This window comes from Poecilia latipinna, unplaced genomic scaffold (assembly GCF_001443285.1).
Source record: "Poecilia latipinna isolate Pla-1442-1.1 unplaced genomic scaffold, P_latipinna-1.0 Scaffold200, whole genome shotgun sequence".
NCBI lineage: Eukaryota > Metazoa > Chordata > Actinopteri > Cyprinodontiformes > Poeciliidae > Poecilia > Poecilia latipinna.
In genome coordinates, this window is record NW_015112816.1 from 170297 (window position 1) to 186911 (window position 16615).

The 16615-nt window shown below is 39.2% G+C and overlaps 1 protein-coding gene across 3 annotated transcripts in view; it reads right to left on the reverse strand.

Moving 5' to 3' along the window:
- The window catches only part of LOC106946674 (adhesion G protein-coupled receptor L1-like), a 120434-nt gene extending 104450 nt beyond the window's left edge, over positions 1-15984 (reverse strand). For 2 of the 3 annotated variants that reach the window (XM_015031188.1, XM_015031187.1), the window contains exon 1: positions 15189-15977. The gene's annotated coding sequence lies outside the window, so the exon portion shown is untranslated. Of the gene's footprint in view, positions 1-15188 lie in introns of all 3 variants that reach the window. The other variant, XM_015031189.1, reaches the window with a different exon arrangement.
- Between the last annotated feature and the right edge of the window lie 631 nt (positions 15985-16615).

A 16615-nucleotide genomic window follows, 5' to 3' on the forward strand; every position in this document is an offset into this window, starting at 1 on the left:
TCATAGAAACATTCAAAGTCTGCCTTACTTACACACACAAGCACACGCACGCACACACACAACCACTATCATATTCATTTCATCAGCAGCACGGCAGGTTTTAGGATGCCGATCCATAAACATCGATTCACACTTCAACGGCTCTTATTCGTTTATCTATTTACTCATTCATTCGCTGATAAGTTTCATGTCACAAAAGTTGCAGCTTCTGTGGATGGAGCCTGGTCATTGATTGACCCAAGAAGGATTTTCATAGTTATTTATTATTAACTCAGAGGACTCAAAAATGTCCTCTACTTCACAGAGAAAAGCCCCACTTATTTGTCCATCAATCAAAAAATCTCCTGTTGTATAATAGACTGAAGTATTGATGTCTTGCAGCCGTGCTGGACCTTCAGGTTGTCAGTGTAAGACTTTCTTTAATAAATCTAACCAGAACTGGAGACCAAGCGTCGGGGAAAAAAAACTTTAGAAATAAGTATTGTAGTTTCACATGCACGTCACATTCTGCGGTGACCACTGCATAGAACAATAGTAATACCTCTGTCTCACTTTCTCATGCACTACACAAAACACGCATTCACCAAACACACAATGATAGTAGCTCTACCCAAGCCAGCCATGCCGTCTGGGTGGTAGACAGGCGACAACGGTGAAAATTAAATTCTATTTAAGGCTAATTCCATTTCCAACCTCGGCTGAGTCTCTGTGCTATTGTGACAGTCAAGGAAATCTGTCTCATCTGCTCCATTGCGGGAATTGATGGTGAAACACGATACAGCATAAATAATGGAGCTTGATCGCCAAGAGACAGGCCCTGAAGGAGACTACAACAGGGTCAAACATGAACGCTGCAGTCTAGGATGGTAAGGAGGGCAAGAGACAAAGCGACAGCAAGGTGAGAGAGACAAGCGAGCAGCAAAAAGTGAAAGGCCCTTAGAAAAGAGATGACACTAAACTGTGTTTGTGCATTTATGGCATGCAAATTCTTCTGACATATCATGGGAGGTATTGTTTTGCCACTATTGCTACACAAAGGGGTGAGTCAGGGTTAGCCGTAGAACAAACTGCACCAGACGAACCAACCTCAACCCTAAGGTTCTGACATATTCACACTGCCAGTTGCACAGATACAGAAAAATTATTTCTATAAGCACTCACACTTTAAACACACCAATGTGTTTAAAGTGAACTCGCCACTAAACTAAAATGATGCAAAAATATATAGTTCATTATTCCAATGGTATATATACCATTGGAATAACAGGTATCTTTAATCTAGGTACTTATACAGAAAGCAAGCATAGAAAATGTTTCATCTCAAGACAAAATTATTTGGGTATAATTGCACAGATGATGAAATGAGGTGCTTAAATGTAGAAGCACTTACATGCCAAAGAGGCTAGAAAAAACATTTCCAAGACTCACTTAAAATGATGCACAGAAGACAACAAAATGACACATAGAGATAAATATGCAAAACACCATCCGCCTACTTTTCTTATTTACATTCATTTCACATTCAACTCGATATTCACATCCAATTTTAGTGTCAGTTCACGTCCAAGCAAGCACTCAGATTTAACCGCTTGTGCATGCAGCCTGTATCCACAGGTCAGCATGGTTAAAGCTGACACTTTCTGTCAACACACCCATCACTGACCCCTATTACTCACTCACTTAGTTTCTTCCATCATGCCTCACTCATTCATTTACCGTGACACTCGTAAGTATACAATCCCTGCACAATCTGCATTAGCAGACACAACTACATAGAAATCAACTCCTGGTTTGCTTGGCAATTTGTTCATTTACTCTGGCTTTTAGTTGTTCACATACATTAATCTAGCATCTTTTCTTTGACCCATCTACTCACACTCGTATCCTATCTGATCAATGCCACCCCTCCTCAGTGACATCCTCTAATTCCTTTTGCTTCTTGCCCTCTGGTCTCTGTTACACACTATCTTTAACTGTCTTTTTCTCTTTTGCTTGTCTCTGTCAAACACTTTTCATCCAGTTTGTACCACCCACTAATTAACCCTCTGTTGACACTGTCCCTCACCTCTCTGTTCACCCTCCACAATGTTCTCCGGCCAAGATTGCTGCCTCCCCTTCTGTATAGATTGCTTCCAATCCAACTAAGATTTAAGGGCTCCTTTAAGTGCTAATCAAGTTGTCATCCATGCAGCCAAAATCAGAGGCTTGATAAATAAAAGCTCTCATTTCTGTTGGCTACCAGCTCTCGGTGTTTAAATAGGTGACACTGGAGTGCATTCTAAGCACAGCGGATCGATGCCAGAACCCCTGGGGTCCTCTGAAACGGCGAACAGAGACAAAGCTTAGAGCTCAATAATAACGCAAGGAAGGGCCGCTTGCTCCCCATTTCGAGAGGATCTCCCACTTGGCTAATACTTCATTCCATCACGTTTTGTGTGTGTGTGTGTGTGTGTGTGTTTGTTGTTGTCCCCTCATCACAACAGGTAATTTTATCCCACAATTTAGCCGAACTGTTAAAATGGAAAGGCCTGAACCCGTTATTTTGGCACGTTACAGAGAAGGTTAAGCTGTTGTGCTGATGGAATCAGCAACCATTCTTATCAACTTTTTCCAACAAGCCCACTCTCCACTTTCCCTTTATCCTATCACATCCTACCATGGCCAATTTGCTGCTATGCCTAATCTCTCTTTTCCAGTTAAACCGTTCAGCATCATTTGAAAAAAGCTCATCGCCATCCTAAACTGTCACCCTCCAGGCATGCCACATCAACCAAAACCTGCTGTACCTATAAGTGCAGACACAGACAGCACAAAAATGGTCTGAACAGACCCACACTATCAATGACCCATGCCTAAAATCACAGCGCCACTCCAGTTTTCCTCAGTGCTCTTCCTCATCCCACCTTACGTCCACTTACATTCTCCATGAAAGATCTACACCCTGCAATGACAGTAAAAACGTTCATCTCTCCCACTGTGGCTCTTTTCCCCTACTTTGATTTTCTGTCCATCAAGGGGGCGTGGATTAGTGCTCTCTTGTTTATCTGCTCGTCGGATTTATCTATCTATCGCTAAGCCATCCTCTGTACAGCGGCAGCCTCAGCACTGCATTAATCCCCTATCAGCCAGCCGGCCATCCATCACCCTGCTGTCTATCGCGTCAGATCCATCATCTGCCCATCTGTCTCACACTGCCCATCCTTTGAGCTGATCTCCTCAGAGAGCCGCATGGACTATTCACAGAGGGTGGACGGGACAGCAGGACAGAAAAGAAATTAGAGGTAAATGAAAACGTAGAGGGTGAGTAAGTGTTAGGATTACACAGTGCTCTTCCTCCTTGCTTCCTCGCTCAGGCTGTATCCTGCTGAAAGCCCTTTCTCCATATCAATATATGCTTATTAGATGTTTCATTTGTTTCCTTGTAATTTGTTTGTTTTCTTCACTTGCTAATTCTACCCAGTGGGAAAAAAGCCAGTGGAGGAAAAGATTGCTGCGAGGGACGAGGGTCATAAATCCCATATAAAACCCTGATGTTGTGAGAAACTCTGGCCCCTCCTTTTTCAGCAATGTTGGAGCAGTGAAGGGATATTGTTTAAAGCCTCTGGCTTTAAAACAGCTCAATATCTGGGTTCATCTGGGGTCATTTGTATTTCCATCCATATCTGCTTGCATCAAAAGGTGAGCAAGGGTGGGCACATGAGTGGGGAGAAGGTGAATGTAGGGCAAATGTAGGTACACTTGCAAAGGATGGAAAGTCCGCCCAGGTGCTTGTAAGTGCAAGATCTGGGGGCAAGGAGTGTAAACAGGCACATATTAGAGAAACCAGTAAGTACAAAGACACATCGCTCCATAAACTGCAAAAGGTGGGTTAGCAAACAGGTCTGTATGTGAACCATATAATTTAGACTAGTCAACAAATAGCCGTGAGACCAGAGCGAGTGGTTTTAAGGACCAAGGGAAAAGAATAGAAAAGAGTGTGATGTGAATGAATTCACAATTTTACTGTATTAGAAATAATTGGCCTTTTGAGAAATTAAGTTTAAAATATAATCTTGTCTTTGAGGTACATTGGTGTAGCTTCTAAATAACAATCCAGTGCTGAGGGATGAGAACACAACACAGTTTATGTCATAGCTACAACTAACAGCTCGAATAACAACTAGATCTCAAGGTAATATATGGGGTTGCTTTAGAAAAGAAAAAGTTTACTAGGCAACAACATTATCTTTTAACCAGTAAGTGGATGTAGCACCATTGATTGTTTTTCCTTGTGTCTGAGCTAAATGAAGGTCAGAATGTTTAGGTTCTCTCTTCTCACTATTACCGTGCAAACGTTTCCTTTATGAACTAAAATTCAAGTCAGAGACTTTGCTGCTTTTGTAGCAAAAGTAGTAAAAAGTAACACTTTAAAAGTAAAACTGTTCTATGTGTAAATGCCTGAGTTTGACACTCCTAGAAAGGTCGTTGCTCTTCTGCAACTTTTGGCTGCAGTAGAAGTTGTCAAACATGGTCGAAGAATAAAAATTGTAAAAATGAAGATATATGCGATTTAAATAGAACATGAATGAGCTCCTTTTTTAGCTGAATATCTTTTGTCGGGACTTCCTGGCTTATAAATCATGGATAGGCCAAACACCTTAATGAAGTGATAATAGTCTCTGACCAACCCATCCATCCAATGAGTCGCCAGGAGGTAAAGAGATTCCCATAAGAAATACATCTGAAAACTGTTTAAATAGTCATAATAACCTGCTTTGGGCAAGCTACGACCCAAAGGCAATTGCAAGTTTTTGGTTTGCAATAGATAGACTAGAAATGCACAGAGCTTGCATCAGTTTTGCTGTGATGGTGAAAACAAAGCCATGTAAAAAGCTGTACCATTTCAAGCTGAGACTTGAAAGCTTGTATGCTGTTGCCTAAAGCAAATGTGTTTTCGCATGTCTATCTTAATTTCCACTACTAGTTATGCATACCTTTGAAAAAAAATAAAAACACAGTTTTAAGAAAACCATTTTGAAACTTCATGCCAGTGTAAACAGAAACAGATTTATTTCTGACAGATTGTCTATTTTTGACTTCTGACAACAAAAATAAAAGGACAATGAAGATATTGACAGAACAGATGCAATAAATTCAGTCTTGCCTCATTATGGTGATAGTCAGAAAATTACTACTATTAGCAAAGCCTCGGATGGAAATGGATTCAATTGATGATCTTTTTTGTGTGGTTTGAATGCTGTTGTTTAATTTTAGGAGCCAGTTATTAAAAGCCTCTCATAAAATACCCCATAAAAGCCGTCAGCAGCATTTAGAACGCAGCTTTCTGCACTGATCTAAAGAGTTATGATATATAGTATGTTCAATCTAATTTACAAATTATTTAATGAATTCAGTGTGAAATGGGATTTATTTTCTTTTTAATTATTAAACACTGCAATATTGAGAGTATTTAAGAAACTGTGTACATTTTATTTGACATTTTAAGTATGAACTCCACTAAAGATATTTGTTGAATAACACTCATAATTATTGTTCAGTTGTAATAAGCATGAAAATGTAAACCTAATATTCCTGTTGTTTTCAATCTTGGTAGGGCACTGTTTAATTATTTTGCGATTTTTGAAAAAAATATATATACTTCTTTATTTCTTGCCTCAGGTCTCTGACCAAATTTAAAATATGAGACGACCTAACCTTGATAAACTGTGTAACACGACTAAAGAAAAACACAAACTCTTTTTGTTACTCATATGTCTTCATGAAAACACCACAATTGGGAATTCAACAAATATAATATAATGATACATCTTGTTACACAGATGTGATTCTGTGTAACAAGCACTTGGGAAGTCCTTATTTAAAGATGGGGGGAAAAGAAATGCATGGCATTTTATTCATTCAAACAAAAGGTCCTTCTATTGAAGCAGCCACCTCAGTCCTAATTAGAAAACATATTTTATATTGACTTTCACAATATCACCTTGATGGCGCTATACACTGCCCCAGCAACACACAACAACCCATTACATCCCATGCAACTGCTACCAAAAAAAAAAAAAAAAAAAACGTCCCCATACATTAGGATGATACCCTTGCAGTTCATGTTTGTTGGTATGTGAGAGCACATTTACAAGTGCATTAATGTTGAACATTCATGTGCTGAGGTTGCATGTTATATTTCATTTTATAGCATGCAGTAGCAGTACGCTTTTGCATGAAAAAGAAGAGGCATAAATTCTAATTACTGCCATTCCAACAACGGGATGACAGCACTGGAAAATAACAGATGCACAACCAGTTATGGCAACACACAGGAAGCATAAGACACACAAAGAAAACACCTGCACCGTCCCATGAACATGAGCACAACATTTTTAGCACACACTGAATTAATCAGCTCTAAGACAAATAGCTGAATAAATACTGTAGATAAGCAGATCGATATTTTACACTCAATTCATTTGAGTTCACATAGATGTCAAATTCCACACAGTTCCATAGCACACTGATTAAACTGGCACCACATTAATTCACTAAATCAATAAAACCAATCTGTCAAATAAATCAAGTTGCATGGATGACTGCAGCCAATTGGAGGGCAAGAACACATTAAAATTCCCTTGCTCCAACTGCATATCTATGTCAAGCAGGCAGCCCACTGATTTGCTGTGTGGATTCCACAATTTGTTGAATGAAAATGATTAATCCATGAAACAATAACCAGGGTGCCAAGAAGCCACATGGTAATTCTATAATGATCAAAGACTCAATTAAATCCTCTCCCATTCTGCTCACTAAATGTCTCAGTGGCAGCAAAGAATGTGTGTATGCAGTTTGTGTTGTTATTTTGTGTCTTTTTGAATTGGTTCGTGCTGTAAGGTGACCAAGGTCACAACTTACTATAATAAATGTCTTTAGTGGTTTGGTCTATGTCTATTCAATATAAACTAAACAGAAGATTTGTCCAGCTAAATTTTAATTGTCAGTAACATTTGCTGAACAAAGATGCCTACAATCCTGTTACAATTGGTCTTTGACTGATTTTTTCCAATCCCAATGTAGTTTATCACATCATGAACCAATCTTTGGATTGTACAGAAAATTTGTTACAATATCTCTCCAGCTTCACATACATATCTTACTGGTTCTTAATAATTTTCTCAGATTTGTAACCCATGTCTTCCAGTAAAAATCATTAGAAATCTGATTGCAATCTGCTACAAACCAAATGAGAATAATAAAAGCAATTCAAACTTCTATGACAAGCTAAAGATAAGATCTGAGGGTTTATCAGTTACCATGCTTCAAGCTCTAAGCAAAATACTGTTTGCAAACCAAATTATGGTTTATTTTAACTTATTCTGAGTTGTTTAACACCAAATGGCAAATTGAAAAACTGCTTTTTAAAACCAGTTTTCATCAACATGCTAAGTTAATTTGATAAAGCAATTATTCTCCCTTCTCAAGAAAGAGCTGGCTGTACTGTGTACCATGCAGAGCAGAGGTTTATTTGCCGAATTTGCTGCATTAGTACAATAACTAATGCTGATTGAAATAACACCAGCAGAAGGTTAATATGCCTTAACACTCATTTACTTATATAAATAGTGTCGGAGAGGTGATTTTATGATATAGCACGTGTAAGCAGTATTTTCCCGTGGCCTGTGCAGAGGAGCAGAGGGCATCAGGATTGGAGAAGTGCACCGTTGGGTAGTCTCAGGTGAGATGTGCAAAGTCCCAACATAATTATAATCCTTAATTAATCCAACCCGGATGTGCTCCCTCTTTCCCTCCTTCAAAGTTCATTGCTCTCTGTGTTTATAGACTCCTTCCATATTAGTGCAATTCCCACTCTCTGTTTAATCTGGCATTTTCCAGGTCTACGTATAATGCTCTGGGAGTTTTTGCAGCTGTTTATGAATACGTATGTCCTATTTCACATCTCTCTACTCCTTCACTACCTTTGTTTTTTGTTGTTTTTTTTTGTTTTTGTTTTTTTCTCAGCCTGCTTCCTTCTCTCATCTTGGAAAACAAGAAAACAAGCGTCTTCTTTGGGTCCCACACCTCTTCTTGCAGCTCGCAGCATGGAACAAAAGACACACACACACAAACACACGCACACCAGTCCAACACCAAATACTCCAAGGAGTGAGCTGCTGACACAAATACGAACCCAATGGAGCCATCCTCAGTGGAATGACTCAGGTGAGTCTCAGGTTAACATTGATGTTTATAGACATGTATTTGCAAATTCTAATGCCTGACCAGCTGTGTTGATTGACACAAAGTGATTAAGTAATTGAGTCAGCAGGCCGAGTTGCAGGCAAAGAGAAAAACATTGCGAATAAAGGTGCAATAAAGCAAAACCGAAGTCCTGCAGAAACTGATGAAGGGCCTGCACATGGCACTAAGCTGAGGATAATGAGGATAAAGGTGTCAGTATTGACACTGGTAGAATGAGAGCACCAGGTGTAAAGAGGAGTGACGACTCCTCGTGCCATTACTGCTCAGACTCCTGCTCTGTCCGTTTTGGAGCGAGCCAATTAGAGGAGCTCATGCGCCACTCCGCTCTGACTACTCTATCAAGCTATCAGAAAAACATAAGGATTGATTGGACAGGCAATTAGGTCAATTGATCCCTGCTTCCTTTCATCTCTGTGCTCCTCCTTTTTCAGATGGACAGGCTGGATGCAGAAGGCTGCTCCAATTAGCTAAGGTTCAGGATTTAGTTTCCTCATGGTTCTCTTCATCTTTTCCTTAGTGTGAAACGGCCATTTTCCACCTCCTGACCTTGTCTTCACAAATTCAAACTAGGCAAACTTGTGAAAAAAAGTATACACTTTTTACACACAAGCATATATATGGTATATATTGGCTCAGATGTCGCACAGAGAATAGTGGAATTTCACTATATCAGGAAGCCCAATAAGAGAGGCCACATGGAAAAGATGTAGAAGCTTCAAAGTCCAGCATCCAGATTAACCATGAGATATCTTCTGACTCAGTATTCTATCGTTTGTTATAGGAAATTACTATCACAATTACCTATTAATGAGGCACAATAAAACAGTACCAATAGAGAGATAAACTAACATTATGTCTGATTCGCATGGATAGATTTTAAAATTGTCAGTTGATTTTCAAAACATGAGACACCTCACACGTGACGATAAAAATGAATAGCAGCTTAGGTTCTTCAGTATGTGGTGTATGCTCACATGACAAAGACAACACGCCACACAGAAACATTCAGATATCAGACGAGAAATCTCTCAAAGCCTCTCAAGATCTAACATGAGTTCAAAGCAAATAAACATGGCCGACAAGGAAGAAGCGATGGCGATAGTAGACTATTTTTGACAGAGAAAAGACAATACTGGGTTTCCACCAAAAAACCTGCTAAGCCCCAGTGGTAGAAGCAGTAGGGCAGTCCCCCAGCAGCCCACTGTGTTTTTGTATTAAAAAATGAGTTACAAAAATTCGAAGGTGCATGAACAGGCATCATAATTTAGGAATAATAGCGGCCAATAGAGAGGTGAAAGAAAGCACAGCGCAATCGGTAAACACCCCTTCGCACCCATTTTAATGCATCAACTATAAACCTTGCTTACACTGTCTTTACTGTCCTTTCTACTGGAGTATAAAAAACCCTAGTTAAAATACACAATGCTTAGTCTTGTAGGGGGTCTACTGCAGTGCAATTTTTCTCTTGGTTACAATGGTACAGCTTGGTGGTACTGCATTCAAGTACACAACCATGTCACTCAGACACGCCTCTGTGGCGAGTCAAACGAGCATTGATTAATGGACACCGAGCATTGATCAGTAGCGTTTCTAAGCTTTGCACATGTGATTCATGTGCAATGTGAACATGGAGTGGAATGGGTCTCCTCTGCTCTCTGCTCTGACTTCTGACAGTTTGCAACAAGACGACTATGTGAGACTGGCTGCAGTGCTTGGGAAGCAGGAGGCGGCTCTCGGCAACACTCACTTCTCGCTTCAGTTGCTGCAGAGCGATCGGGGCTTTCACATGTTGTCACCATGAAAGGGTCCAATAACACCAAAAAAAGTTGCTAGAATTGTCTCTGGTTTTGGGAAAAAACAAAAATCACTAGTGAGGTCTGAAAAGCCGCTAAATAGAGCAACAAAGTTGTTAATTTGGCAACGATGCATTCCCTCGTCCTGACCACAACCCCTTCCACTCATCCCCACTCTTGGCCTTGCTCCTCTGTGTGACACCACCCACATTGGTATAAATTTACCCACTTTGGTATACATTTTTTTTTACATTTTTCTGTGTTGCAAGGTTGTACTTTCACAAGTGGGTAAGCTACACTTAAGACTGTCGGCCTAAAAATCTTGTCCTGTGAACATGGAGTGGAAACCTTAGCTGGAAACATTGAATAAAGTACATTGTGAAAGTCGTCTAATGGATATAAATATAAATGAAGTCATGACTATTAAGGTGGCATATACCACAACAGTAATTAATGAGATGTGAAGTACAGTTTACCGTGGTTTCACAGCATCAGTTACAAAAATTGCATACTAAAACAATATGATTTAATTTCTTTCATTTAAAAAGACATGAAATAATTATTACAACAGCCACCAAGATAATGTAGCATAATGATGATTATTGCAATAACATTAATGATATCCATTTATCTGCTAATTTATTGCGTTGAAGTTGATCAGGGATTTAAGCAAAAATATAAAACACCATCTAAATGTACCTATAGTTTTTTTAGAGCTTATTGCAAATCACAACATAATTTTTTGTCAATCTGCTAGTTACAAAGTAATACAACAAAAGCCAGCTGTTGCTAGATGGTTAATTAGTTGTGATATAAGCTCTGTTATCAACCTTGTAGTCCATTCCTGAACAGAGATGCTGCTCAGAGCTTGCCGTCTGTAATTTAAAATATGAAACAACTGACTCAAACGGATGGGTGACGCTCTGAGAGTTTAGTTTAATTTAGTAACCGAAAAACGTCAATAGAGTTAACTATTTGAGTCGCCCTGATAGCTGAACGGTCTGGTGTTTCTTTCTCTTAATTTTCTCTACAGTATCTATAAAATAGAGACTGAGAATTGAGAAAAACAGACTTCTATAAATCGGTTGTTAAAACTGCAGCTATACACCTTCTGACTCAGTATCTCCTTCCAATCTAAAAAAAAAAAAACTGCAAAAGTGAATGAAACAGTGTTGAGGCTGATTGGACACATTGATTGAGCATCAGTACGTCTTTTCTCTGCTGTATACCAAGCTGTCTCTCAGTCAATAGACACAACCAAAATACACCCGGCACTCAATCCAGTGTGTTGCTACATGGGCCAATCCAGCTAATTTAACACCCACTCCATTTATGAAAAAGAGTCCTCATCGATTTCTTCCCGTGCATGTGCTCTCGTTGCCCCTGTTCGTTTTTCGCCATCCCGGCGCCTACACACGCTCAAGGTTGGCAGCACTGAATTGGATTAGTGTGTGGTAGGGTTCCTGTAAGATGGGCTTTTCAAAACCCACACCTTCAGACTTTCTCCAAGAGTAACAGAGACCACAGACTGGTAGGGCTACAGTTGCATGCTGCTGCATGAGTGCATGGTCAGATTCATAGAGAAATCCGCAACACAAACGCAGTGGGCTTCAAAATAGACACACTTTGTCTCTTGCTTTTCCACCTCATTGCCACAGAAAAGGGACACTCTTAGTCCGTTAACCATAAACTATGCTTCCTTTCTGCTAATGTACTTCCCAGTCTTAATTCTTTTCTGTTTTATTCGTTGCACTCTCTTATTACTACGTTTTGCACCCAACATCTAATCTAGAATGTAGGGTGAAAACAGCCAAAACATGACAAATAGCCCTTACAGACATAATTTAGTATTTTTGATTGCAATTATGAGTCCAGCAGTGACCGATGAAAACCATTTCCAGTGTGTTTGGTTGGCAGTGGTAAAATAGTGAATCACAGTAACTGTCATTAGAATTGTAATGGCTTTTCTGTAAGGACAAGTCTTATCAGTCGAGTGACAACTCCAGAACTGCCACTGCCAGGTAAGCAACGCTTCCTCTGAACAGGGAGAGTAGAGAACAGCGATGGGGAACAAAAAAAAGCTGCTGGGTCGGTCAAAGGGAAAAGGCCCGACAGAGACAGAGCATTTTGACATTAGAAAAAAAGAGCACAAAAGACCTCTCTTTGCCCGTGCACAAGAGATACGCAGGAGCACACTACCTCATGGGACACTACAAATATAGCCATGCGTCCAACCACCACCACATTTTTCACTGCATAACTCCACCCAAATGAGATGGAGTAGGCTGAAGCGAGCTCGGTAATCACAAACTGCAACGATACTATCAAAGACGTTTTGAGGGATTTTGTGTGCTGAAGGGAAATTAGATTTTGAAGAAAGGTCAAAAATCCACGTCTATGTACAATTCAATCTGGCAAAGGTTTGTTGTCTATTTATTACAGTTACAAATACTCATTGGTAACAACAAATCTCTATAAACCATTGGCACGGTACCTTAAACAGATCAGGATTGGCAAATTGGCATGCAGGACTGGTAGTTTTAATCGGATTTTAAATCTGTCTGGAAACCTTTCATCATCAAAAGGCACCTCTGATCTTAGGACTTTTTAAATAAAAAAAATGGAGTTGGCTTTATAAATCTTCTGTTCAGTCCTGACACACACATTTTTACACGAAGTCTACAGTGGCATTCGAAAGAGCATTTGAGGTCACTTCAGCATTCAAACTTTAAAGGCTGGGCGTAATTTGAAATACACTGATAACGACGTAGAAAATATTTCAATTACTTACATGTTATCACATTTACACCACTGTACACTTAAAATGTATGAAAAATATTTGTGTTTAGATTAAAATTATTTGCTTTACATTGTTTGCTCATTCTCACCTAAAAACTGCATTTATTATTTGATTTGTGTCACCAAACACCAATTTTTTCAAATTAATATTATGAGATATTTGGTCTCCATCTTTTTTTTTTTTCAAATCTTATGCAGAAAGAGTATTAACTATAGTGCAATCGCTTGATTAAAAGAAGAATAAACAAATATAATTAATATAACTTCGAATTTAAAAATACAGTCCGAAGTTAGAAAAGCTTAATTCCAACAACCAGAAAATACAAACCCAAACTCTGCAGCAAATATGCTGTTACAAAAGCGCATCAGTTATTTACATATTAAAGATATTTCTTCTACGCAATTCAATATTTTCTATGAAGGCTTGTACTATTCAGTACACGTCTCTATAGCTGTGGCACAAGAAAAACTTTTGCAGAATTAAAATGACACCAAAAGATGTAGTCAGATTCTTTCCCTAACACAAAAGAATCCTGTCATTTTAAGTAAATATTGATGCAATTTATGTAGTTTCTGAAAGAGTGTGGAACATCAAGTTATTTTCTGAAACTTGCATCAGTTCTGGGTTTTTCTGCATAAATTCTATTAACATATTAATTTAGTCTGCCTTGAGAAAGAGCTGCAGGGGGTACATAAATATTGCATTAAATTGTAAGTAACAAAAATGCAAAGACAAGACATTCATATTTTTATGAATACGAAAAAAGCAATATTATTCATGTTCATATAAAGATTTATAAAATGATTATTTGTGTGTGCCGTGCACATACAGTGCATGTAAACACACACACAGATATATACAAAGTATATGAGTTAACATATACAGTGAGCTAGTGCATTTACACCTAAATACTATGAAAATCAGAGTAATGTTTTTTTTGTGTGTGTGTGTGTGTGTGTGACCATTTTCTTTTAATATGGTTATCAAATCCAAGCATCAAAACAAGAGGCTATGAAAACCAACACCTAAAGACGTAAACTTATTTTTAGTGACCTATAAAGTCTGTGATGACCATTAATGACATGTTAATGTATGAATATAATTCAGCAACAGAAAACCGAGAATAATTTTTCTGATGGGTATGTGACACACAGACAAGGGGGAAATAAATCCTTCTGTCTTCCTGGGGAGTGTGTTTGGCAGTAAACCAATTCCAAGCCTGCCTTCTTGAATGTCCAGATAACGCAATCAGACAGTTGCAATATTGCTGTTTTACCACCTGAAGAATTTGAATTTCATTCAGCCCCTTCAGAATAGTGGACTTGCCAATTTTTCCCAGAAATTGGCAGGACAAACACAATGCACCCCGGTGAAATGAGGAAAAGGCTTATAGGCTGAAAATAACTGCTTTTGGGGTTTGTCGAGTATGAGTCCTCAAGTTCAATTTTATCATGATGGCACAAAAAAAAACAACCAAATGTTTAATTTCATCATCACTACAATATATGTTGTCGATGTGTTTTATTACATGCCTTAATATTAAATTGGGAATTAGTTCAGAAAGTAATATTATAATACCGCATCAGTATCCAAAACATTATGGGGTCGGATTGGATAAAAATTAGATATTATAATATGTTCGGGCATGAGCCGTCATTACACACATTCTTTAATCTGGATTTTAATTTGGAAGACCGTAGTCTTCAAATACTAAAATCTAAAGGGAGTCAGTGGATAATGATTTGAAGACATTCTGGATTATTGGTGTGGGATTGAACAGAGCAGTTCACACTTAGCTCTGATGCTTTTATTCCCCTAATGCTCAATGAGATGCTTAATTTTGTTCCTCATGAAAATAAATGGAGAGGGGAAAAAGCACAACTGCATGCGTTTCAAACTGAGCAACATTCAGTGATATCTCATTTTTAGGTAGTAGCTTACAGATAACAAATAAGCAGTTTATCACTTTTGCTGAGCGCTATTACCGACCCGCCTCTGTGTTTTGGTCAAAATGCAGCTTTTACAGGACAAACTGCCCTTTTAAATCGCAAATAAAGTAAATTCATCAGAATGTGTTTTAGTGCGGCTCCATGGTGCGTTGAGCCCACAGCAGGATCCCCACTTCAGGATTCGGCTTATTTCCAAAACCCAACACGCATTTTAAACATGGAACGGATACATCAATAAACATAAAGTCGATAACTGTCAAACCGTAAAACAATAAATGAATAATTCAGGTTGAAGACCTCGCAGACGCTGATCGGGGACCTCCGGTTTGTTCACAGTTCATAAAATTGCCGCGTTAGTATAACATGTACAGGAAATTTAAAAAAACTGCCCTTCGGTCTTACCTCGATTTCTCCGATCTCCGTCTTCTTGGCTGCTCAGAGTGTCTCATTCATTCTGGTTTGTCTCCCCAGCTGCCTCCTTCTCCCTTTCCCCCGCTCGGTTATCGCTCGTTTTCTCCTTTCTGGTGCCGTCTTCATGCGGATGCATAAGAATTAAATATTAATAGGCTGCTATCTTAAAGACAAACCGGGATATAAAAGGACAAAGTGAAGGGGGGGGGGGGCAAAAAAGATCACCAGACCAAAAAATGAGAGCCGTAAAGGAAAATCCTTAAGGACAGAAGCAACTGTCACGAAAATGCGCCCGTCTGGGCATCAAAATAAATAACGACGACACCATCGTCCTGGTAGTAGCAATGACGACCCGCGAGTGACTACGACACTGGCATTGCCCGAAACGTGAAACTACGGAGGAACATTAACTGAACAGAAGTAACGTGCAGTCCGTCCGCCACTGCTACAAGGTGTGAACTGCTACAAGGTGCGAGCAAATGTGCCCCCCCCGAAAAAAAAAAAAAAAAAACGTCTGCATGCGAGCGGAGATCAGACTCGTGAATGTCTGATGCGCACCTCTTCTTGCTTTTTTCCAAACTGTCCACTCTTCCCCCTTCCAGATCACCCGTTTACATCAGGGTACCCAGGCCATATGCGGCTGCCTTGTGCGTCCTGACGCACAGAGCTCATCACTCGTCTCTTTCCCCTCTTTTGTCAGCAGGCAGCGCACACTCTCATCAGGACCATCCACATGGTATGTTCAACCTCAGCAGGTTTATGAGGCCTATTACACTCTAGTGCCTTCGTCACAGTACTGTTGGTAGCCTAAAAAAAGATTTCAAATAAGTTTCTACTACCGAGTCTGAGGTGATGCAGCTGAGCCCCCACTGCTTGCTCACGGACAGACAAACCGCTGTCTTGGCACTGCTTGGGATCTTTTTATAGATGTCGAGTTTTTTCTTTGTTGTTGTTTTTTTTATTTTTATTTTTTTTATTTATTTTTTTTCCTGGGGGTTTTGTCAGGTTTTTTGTTGTTTTGAAGATAAGGATCAGGAACCTTGAGAGCTAATTAAAATAGCCATTATTGAGTGCCCTGCTAAATTACTTTAAATTCAGTAATGTAATAATCCAGAATGAACTGCATGTGGCATAAATCGGGGTTTGGCTGAGATGACTTGTGCAAGAGCTGAAACTCATTCATTCCAATGTGAAGACAATAGAATCCTCAGTAAATGAGTGCATGACAGGCAGCAACATGATTAATTTCTAAATTCCGAGAATTATTGGTATGCAGGCTTTGTGCATTGATTGCCTAGAAAACCAATGATTTTAAAACAGTTTGGGAGTCGGTTAATTGAAGCCATTCAGCAACAGTTGATCTCAACTCCTATGCATGTAGAATTTCAATACATTTGAACATCGTTCCCAGCACAGCA